Source organism: Hypomesus transpacificus, chromosome 21 (assembly GCF_021917145.1).
Source record: "Hypomesus transpacificus isolate Combined female chromosome 21, fHypTra1, whole genome shotgun sequence".
NCBI lineage: Eukaryota > Metazoa > Chordata > Actinopteri > Osmeriformes > Osmeridae > Hypomesus > Hypomesus transpacificus.
In genome coordinates, this window is record NC_061080.1 from 9,577,943 (window position 1) to 9,585,922 (window position 7,980).

Consider the following 7,980-nt stretch of genomic DNA (forward strand, 5'->3'; position numbering starts at 1 on the left):
GAGATGTCTTTCAGTCAAAAGGACTACGTATTCTCCCATACAATGAACAAACTTGGTCAGGCTCATCAGCCTGCAATGTTTAAACTTAACTTGCGTGACATCATACCCTTTGGTGAATGCAGTACTCTTTTTGTCATTGATAACATGCGGATTAATGCCTACAAGCAAGGTGGCTTGGAACCGATACCAGTCGTCTTTACTGTCGTCAACGATAACACAAAAAGGGTCCTGACCAACGACCCGTGTAAACTTTCTTCAGAGTGGCATGTCAACATTAACGGTGGATCCTATATGAAGATAGCAGGCACCGATATTATACCTTTCAAACGCAACCCATCTTTTTACGACGACAAAAATAGACAGGCTGTTGCCAACGTCTTGGCTTTCATGATGTCAAACAGCCTCTGGGCCTCAGACAGAGCCAAGGGTGCTTTTGACATCCTAATCGCCTCTACCCGAGGGGAGTTTGAATTCACGTGTGACATGTGTTCAGGAATCAGACACGCGTGCGTTGTGAAGGGACCAAGTGGGTCACAGTCGTTCAATTTCCCACAGTGTGCCGACAGCTATGTTTGCATACCTTCACCACAACCCGACATTGGCAAGGATGACGACGCTCTCAGAAATATCCTAGCACTGTTAAGATCCGCTTCCCATGACAACCTTGACATTTTCAAACTTTTCACTCTGGAGAAGGCCTCCAATAGAGGCTTTGAGGACCTCAACTGTGCACATTTTCCTCCTAGACATATGTACACGGGGGGTATCGTAATCCCGTATGTGTTGATGAAATACATCACTTCGTTTTACCAGACAATGAGTCAGTACGCTGACACCATCGCCATCCTAGACGAAAATATATCTCATATCAAAGTATTAATCGAAAGTCCCTCTGAGGATATAGGTGAAATCACCGGTTGTTTGTCCCTTACACTAATCTACGGATTAACCCTTTCGGACATTTTTACCAAATTCACCAACGGTCTGCGTCGTGAGGAAGAAGTCGATGAAGAGGAAATCTGCAGTCATGCCACTTTCACACAGTTGAGCACAGATGTGTTGATTAGGAGAACCCGGTTGAATTTCATGTTGAAAAATCACATGCCCTTAAAGGATTGGTACGACTTCTACTATGGGTGAACTAAGTACTAGGTAACAAGGGCAAGCTTTCAACACTTAATGACATTTCTAATGTATGTGAATTAAGACAGCATATCTCTGTTGAAACGATGTTGCTTTATTAAACAAAATTGTTGAATGTACCTTATAAACTTGTGAAGCATGTTTTATTGGTTTAATGTGTATAAAAGTTGTAGCCACCAAGGGCCGTAGGCAGGACCGAACAGCACAGCACTTCTGAAAAACATGGTTGGTTGGTTGAAAATACCAGGCATTTATTTAACCAAACACCAAACAAAACACAAAAACTCGATCGAGCTTACGGTCTTGACTGTTCAGGCCGGTCTCGTCTCTACCTCACACTCCTTACTGAAAAAAAAAGAAACACACACAGGAGGAGTTGGTCAGCTTACAAACCGTATGTAGGCCTGTTGCGGCAGGCCTGACCCACCTTTCATGGTCTTTCCATCCTCCATCCAACTCATGAGCCGCACCTGTTTTGCTCGTTGTCTCCTGCTGTGGCGGCCTCCCCCTCATGGCCTCGATCCGGGCTTGTCGTGCCGCTCTCCAAGGTGCCGGTGGTTTCTACTGGAACGCTGTCCATGGTGCGGTGCCCCTGGGTTGTTGGGTTGTTAGAAAGTGTATGTATATGTACAGATTTGTTCACTGTCTTCAAGTGGTATTAAACAAAATAGTTGAACAATCACACAGGTCTTAATCGAACGTACCAGATAAACTCTAGTATAAAGAATGTTTTATTATATTAAGTTACATTCCCAGTCATAAGGGCAATGTAGAATACTGATAGGCGGTTACCACTAGAGACATAGACGCAACAATGTAATCATGCTGCTCATTAACCGCTTTCGAGGTGACAGCAGGGACAGGAAGGTTGGTATTTCGGACAGTATAATATCGACTAGGAGTGTTGCATCACCAGTGAATAGCGTAGCTTAAACCTCTCACATCTCTAGACATGGTTGCAGATGAATGATGTTTCTAACACTTAAATAACGTTTCCCCGAAGGTAGCACAAGGGTTCATGAACACCCCTCCTCTGGTGCTAGAATGTTGACTCTAAAATGTCTTCATTAAACCCACTATTGGAATTTACACTGGCTGTAATCCGGGGAAATAGTCCGTCCTCACAAAAAACAGACCACACACCTCAGGACTTAACATTTTCGTTTTGAATCACAGTCTACCACTAGCTACCACACGGAGGAGCCGTTAACCCTCACGCTCTCCTCATTGTCTATGCAGCTTGCATTTATCCCTCGCGCTGTCTCCGGGTCGTTGTGACCCACAGCTCCGTCTATTACGCCACCTTCGCGCTGTCTCGGGGTCATTGTGACCCACACTGGGGGAATATAAAGGTTTCACTTTATTTTTATTTATTTTTGTATTATGAGAAGTTGTCAGAAGACCGCTGTGGGTCACAAGGAACCGGAGACAGTGCGGGGTCGCGTAATAGACGACACAGACGTTGCAGTGTAAAAGAAAAATATATATATATATAAACAGGCAGAGACAGCACAAAGAACAAGCAACTCCCCTTGTGGTCTAGTGGCAAGGCTGCGAGGCTGTCAACTCCACAGCCCTGGATTGCTCCCCGGCCAGGGAAAATATGAATTATTTTTATTTTTTTATGTAGACAGATAATGTTTCACTTCATTCAGGTCGTCAACACGAGAGTGGCGTAACAGACTAGGTATGGTGAGTCACAGCGCAGACTAGGATACAGCGCGAGAGTGTAATAATAGGCATGTAGACAAGGCTAGAAATAAAAAGTTTCACTTTATTTATTTATTTTTGGCTATGAAAAAGTTGTCACAATGTCAGTTTGACTCACCACGACCCCGAAACGGCACGAGAGTGGCGTCATAGACTAGGCAGACAACGCGAGGAATAAAATCAAATGTTTCACTTTATTTATTTTTGTACCATGAAAAGTTGTCACACCGTGCATGACACCGTGCATCACAATGACCCTCAGACAGCACTATGGATAGACCTCCAGCCTGCCGTCCTGATACATCATCTATTCATCCCATGCATGTAGCGGTGGTGGTGGTGCTGCTGGTGGTGGCGGCGGCAGCAGCAGCAGCAGCAGCAGCAGCAGCACTGTGCTTTGACTTGAGCAAAGCCCATCTTCTGCACTCGACTGAGTTGTTCAGTCTCCTGCACACACTCCCGCAGGTCGTCCGGGGTCGACCTGCTCGGGGCTGTAGGCCGCGATGACCTTGTCCAGATTGTCTACACCTCCTTTGTTGAGGTTGTAGTCTAAGACGATGGTCGGTTTGCCGTCGTTTCTGTCGCTGATTTCGTCGTTTGTGTGGCGTGTGCTCATGAGTAAAATGTTCTTATTTTTCTTTGCGAGGTAGGAAACCAGAGTGGTGGTGGGAGTGAAGGCGAACTGCGACGACAGCACCCGTCGCCTGTTCGTCGTCGTCAGCAGCTCGGACGGGAGCTCGGTCCTGTTCTTTCGCACGGTGCCAACCATGGTCATGTTTCTCGTCGCCATGAGCTCTCGTCCGAGGTCGTAGGATGTGAAGAAATTGTCACACGTGACATTGCGATCCTTCAGGCCGTCTGTCATATCGAGCACGACGCGCATCCCCTGGCTCCTCTCCGGGGCTCCGTCGCTCGACTTCCCGGTGTAAACTTGCATCTTCCAAGCGTAGCTGGATTTTGCGTCGCACGTGACCCACGACTTGATCCCATACTTTGCCGGTTTGCTCGGCATGTACTGCCTGAAAGGACACCGTCCTCTGAACGCGACCAGTTGTTCATCCACGGTCACTTCGGGCCCTGGGTCGTAGAGGCGGGGTAATCTCTCTACCCACATATCCCAGACCTCTCGTATCGCCGCCAACTTGTCCGTGGCGCGTCTCGCCGCTCGCGTCCCACGGTCGTCAAATCGTATCGACGTCGAATAGGTGTAAAAGACTTTCAGCTGCATGGTAGCGCGGAAAATCGCTCTGCCGCTCTGCGCGTCCCACAGACTGGCGGCCGCTTCGCCTCGGGACTTGTACACCCCTGCCAGGATTAGCAGCCCTATGTAGGCACGTAGGTCAGAGGCGTCCATTGCTTTCCACTCCTCTCCGCGTTTCAGATAGCCTTCCCGATTTGTCTCGTCCAAGATCACTGTTTCGATTTGTGGCGTGACAAAGAGTAAAAACGTAGAGACGATGTCGAGAGCGTGGGAAACGGCGTACGCTGTGGGTCCTCTGGGGGTCCTCTCACGGCTGTCACGTTGCGACAGAAGCCTCGGATTCCTCAGATACGCAACCGAACGCCATTCAATTTTGCCATCTTTCGACAAGAAAGTATCTCTGTCGATTTCAGGGGCTCGGGCGGCGGCGGCCGCTGCTGAGTTGTCGTCGACCGCATTATACTCTTGCCCGTCTGCTTGTTCCGACACATGCTCCGCGTACTCTTGCCCGTCGTCTTTTTCTTCTTCTTCTTCTTCTTCCTGCTCTTCTGCCACATGCTCCACGCATTCTTCGCCGTCTTCTATTTCTGACACATCCTCTGTCTCCTCTTCGGACTCACTTTGCTCGATGTTTGCAAACATCTGTTGTAGAACTTGCAGGGCACTGAAATCCCGAGCCATAGCTGCGTGACCCTAGACAACGGCTGTCCTGACCCCCAACGAATGTGTGTTAGTAGCACTTGCCTACAGCTCATGTGATTACATGGACAAATTATTGATGATATGATCGACGATCGTAAAGGCCGTGGTTGGACTAAATGGAGTGGGAGGGTGGGATGTTTATATATTTATATAAAGGTATATAAAGGCAGGCATAAAAGTATGAAATTATAAAAGTGACCAACTTTTGGTCGCTCAACCTGACCTCACAGGCCTAACGCGCCTCCGGGCCGGCCGGCCGGCGGACCAGCGGGCGGGCGGGCAGGCATGTCCCGTCGCGGTTTCCCCTGACGCTCGACCTGACCTCACAGGCCTAACGCGCCTCCGGGCCGGCCAGCGTCCGGGCGGGCAGGCATGTCCCGCTGCGGTTTCCCCTGACGCTCGACCTGACGTCTCACAGGCCTCGAATTCCGAGGGGTGACACGCCTCTGGGCGAGCGAGCGTGCGGGCGGGACGGACACCCGGCCAATTCTCCCGCCTAGAGGGATCGACGATCGTGAAGGCCGTGGTTGGACTAAATGGAGTGGGAGAGTGGGATGTTTATGTATTTATATAAATGTATATAAAGGCAGACGTAAGAGTATGAAATTATAAAAGTGACCAACAGGTAAGTTCGTCTATCACGTGACCCACGATCGTTCTTCATAATCACAATAGCGTGATATTATTCCACTCCGCGAGGCCTGCCATGCCAGGCCAGGCCACGCCAGGCTCGCGTGCGGGCAGGCATGTCCCGCCGCGGTTTCCCCTGACGCTCGACCTGACGTCACAGGCCTAAAGCGCCTCCGGGCCGGCCGGCCGGCCGGCGGACCGGCGGGCAGGCATGTCCCGTCGCGGTTTCCCCTGACGCTCGACCTGACCTCACAGGCCTAACGCGCCTCCGGGCCGGCCGGCATCCGGGCGGGCAGGCATGTCCCGCCGCGGTTTCACCTGACGCTCGACCTGACGTCTCACAGGCCTCGAATTCCGAGGGGTGACACGCCTCTGGGCGAGCGAGCGTGCGGGCGGGAGGGACGGACACCCGGCCAATTCTCCCGCCTAGAGGGATCGACGATCGTGAAGGCCGTGGTTGGACTAAATGGAGTGGGAGAGTGGGATGTTTATGTATTTACGTAAAAGTATGAAATTATAAAAGTGACTAACAGGTAAGTTCGTCTATCACGTGACCCACGATCGTTCTTCATAATCACAATAGCGTGACATTATTCCCACTCCGCGAGGCCTGCCATGCCAGGCCAGGCCATGCCATGCCATGCCAGGCACGCGTGCGGGCAGGCATGTCCCGCCGGGGTTTCCCCCTGACGACGCTCGACCTGACGTCACAGGCCTAAAACGCCTCCGGGCGGGCCGGCCGGCGGACGAGCGGGCAGGCATGTCCCGTTGCGGTTTCCCCTGACGCTCGACCTGACCTCACAGGCCTAACGCGCCTCAGGGCCGGCCGACGGACGGGTGGGCAGGCATGTCCCGTTGCGGTTTCCCCTGACGCTCGACCTGACCTCACAGGCCTAACGCGCCTCCGGGCCGGCCGGCGGACCGGCAGGCATGTCCCGTCGCGGTTTCCCCTGACGCTCGACCTGACCTCACAGGCCTAACGCGCCTCCGGGCCGGCCGGAGAGACGCCCAGACAATTCTCCCGCCTAGAGGGATCGACGATCGTGAAGGCCGTGGTTGGACTAAATGGAGTGGGAGAGAGGGATGTTTATATATATTTATATATATATTCTCCGGCCGAGAGTAACGATGCAAAGTGTTTCATTCGAATCCAAGAAAGCAATTCATTTGACTCAACTTTTCATGATAAAATAAATAAATAAATTGAAACATTTTCTTTACACTCCGCGTGGTATCTCTCTCTCTCTCTCTCTCTCTCTCTCTCTCTAGCCACCTAGTGTTAACTAGTGATATAACGTGGTATATTCACTTTGGGGGTCACAATGACCCGAAGGTAGCACAAGGGTTAGGTAAAATTATTTACCTACACAACGGTGGGTCACAATGACCCGAAGGTAGCACAAGGGTTAGGTAAAATTATTTACCTACACGACGGTGGGTCACAATGACCCGAAGGTAGCACAAGGGTTAGGTAAAATTATTTACCTACACGACGGTGGGTCACAATGACCCGAAGGTAGCACAAGGGTTACCCATTCATCTCATCCTTCCTAAATATATTTATAATTTCCAAACCATCAGAAACACTCTCGATGTGAGAGTCTATGCTAAAGCTGGTATGTTAACACTGCATTTTGTGCTCTTGTTTTGAGGATTTAAAAGTGCTTCTTCACTTTGGTTAATGATTTAGCTTGACTGTTTAAATTGTTTGTTATTACCAACTAACTAATAATATTATGTAATTAGCAATTAAGTACTGTTTTCTCTTTTGGCAAATAGTAGTTATTGTTCCTTCAAGTGTCCATGTTAACAGAATTTAACAGAACACAACTGTCATTATAGATAATTACTTACTGGCAAGGCAGAAATCAAAGACTTCAATGACCTGTCAAACTTTAGATCTAGAGTCCGAAGCTGAGATGGATAGAGGAAGGGGGAAGTGCAAAAAGAAGCAACGGTTAGTTTATTTATTTATTCATTTCAGGAAATTCACTAAGTTAATGTTTATAATTGTCAACCTTAATTTGTACCAAATAAAACCATGTTGTCCTTTTTTAGACGGTATGGAGAATTTGACTGGGAGAGTGACTATAAAGCTACCCCAGAAAAGACACAGGGACCTCGCCCTCAGCATCGACCTCGGCTAGGGTCAATACCTGTTGCTCCTCCAGTGCCAGGTCCAATGTCATCCTTCCTGCCACCTTCTCCTCAACCACTAAGCTCCGATCCCATCTCTCCCTTGAGAGCACCATCTCCTCGACCTCCTCGAAGTTCTAGACAGACTTATTTTAAACCAATCTACAGAGTGGGGAGGTCCGGAAGAGATCAAATCCCTTGCACTGGTAAGCGTTGTTACTGTTTTATCATTTGGCAGCTGGGTAATATTTGATCAGTTCTTAAAATGTTATTCTAAAACTGGTTGTTCCCATCCTTGATTGTGATATGATATAGAATTTGAGTGAGACCGCGTCTTGTTTTGACGTTAGCCTCAGAGTCACAGACTCGGCTCGCCCACTGGCAGTGTGTAGTAGGCTACAGTACTGTCTTCAATGCCACAGCCAAAAGAAACGTTCTCATTTCCGGCGCTTTCAAAC

At 49.4% G+C, this 7,980-nt stretch overlaps 1 long non-coding RNA gene across 1 annotated transcript; it reads right to left on the reverse strand.

Moving 5' to 3' along the window:
• Window positions 1-1,218: 1,218 nt before the first annotated feature.
• Window positions 1,219-1,752, reverse strand: LOC124483660. The gene is made up of 3 exons (XR_006957882.1): window positions 1,614-1,752; window positions 1,443-1,488; window positions 1,219-1,356 (listed from the first exon to the last, which is right to left on the reverse strand). It is a non-coding gene; the product is annotated as an uncharacterized LOC124483660 (long non-coding RNA).
• Window positions 1,753-7,980: the final 6,228 nt, after the last annotated feature.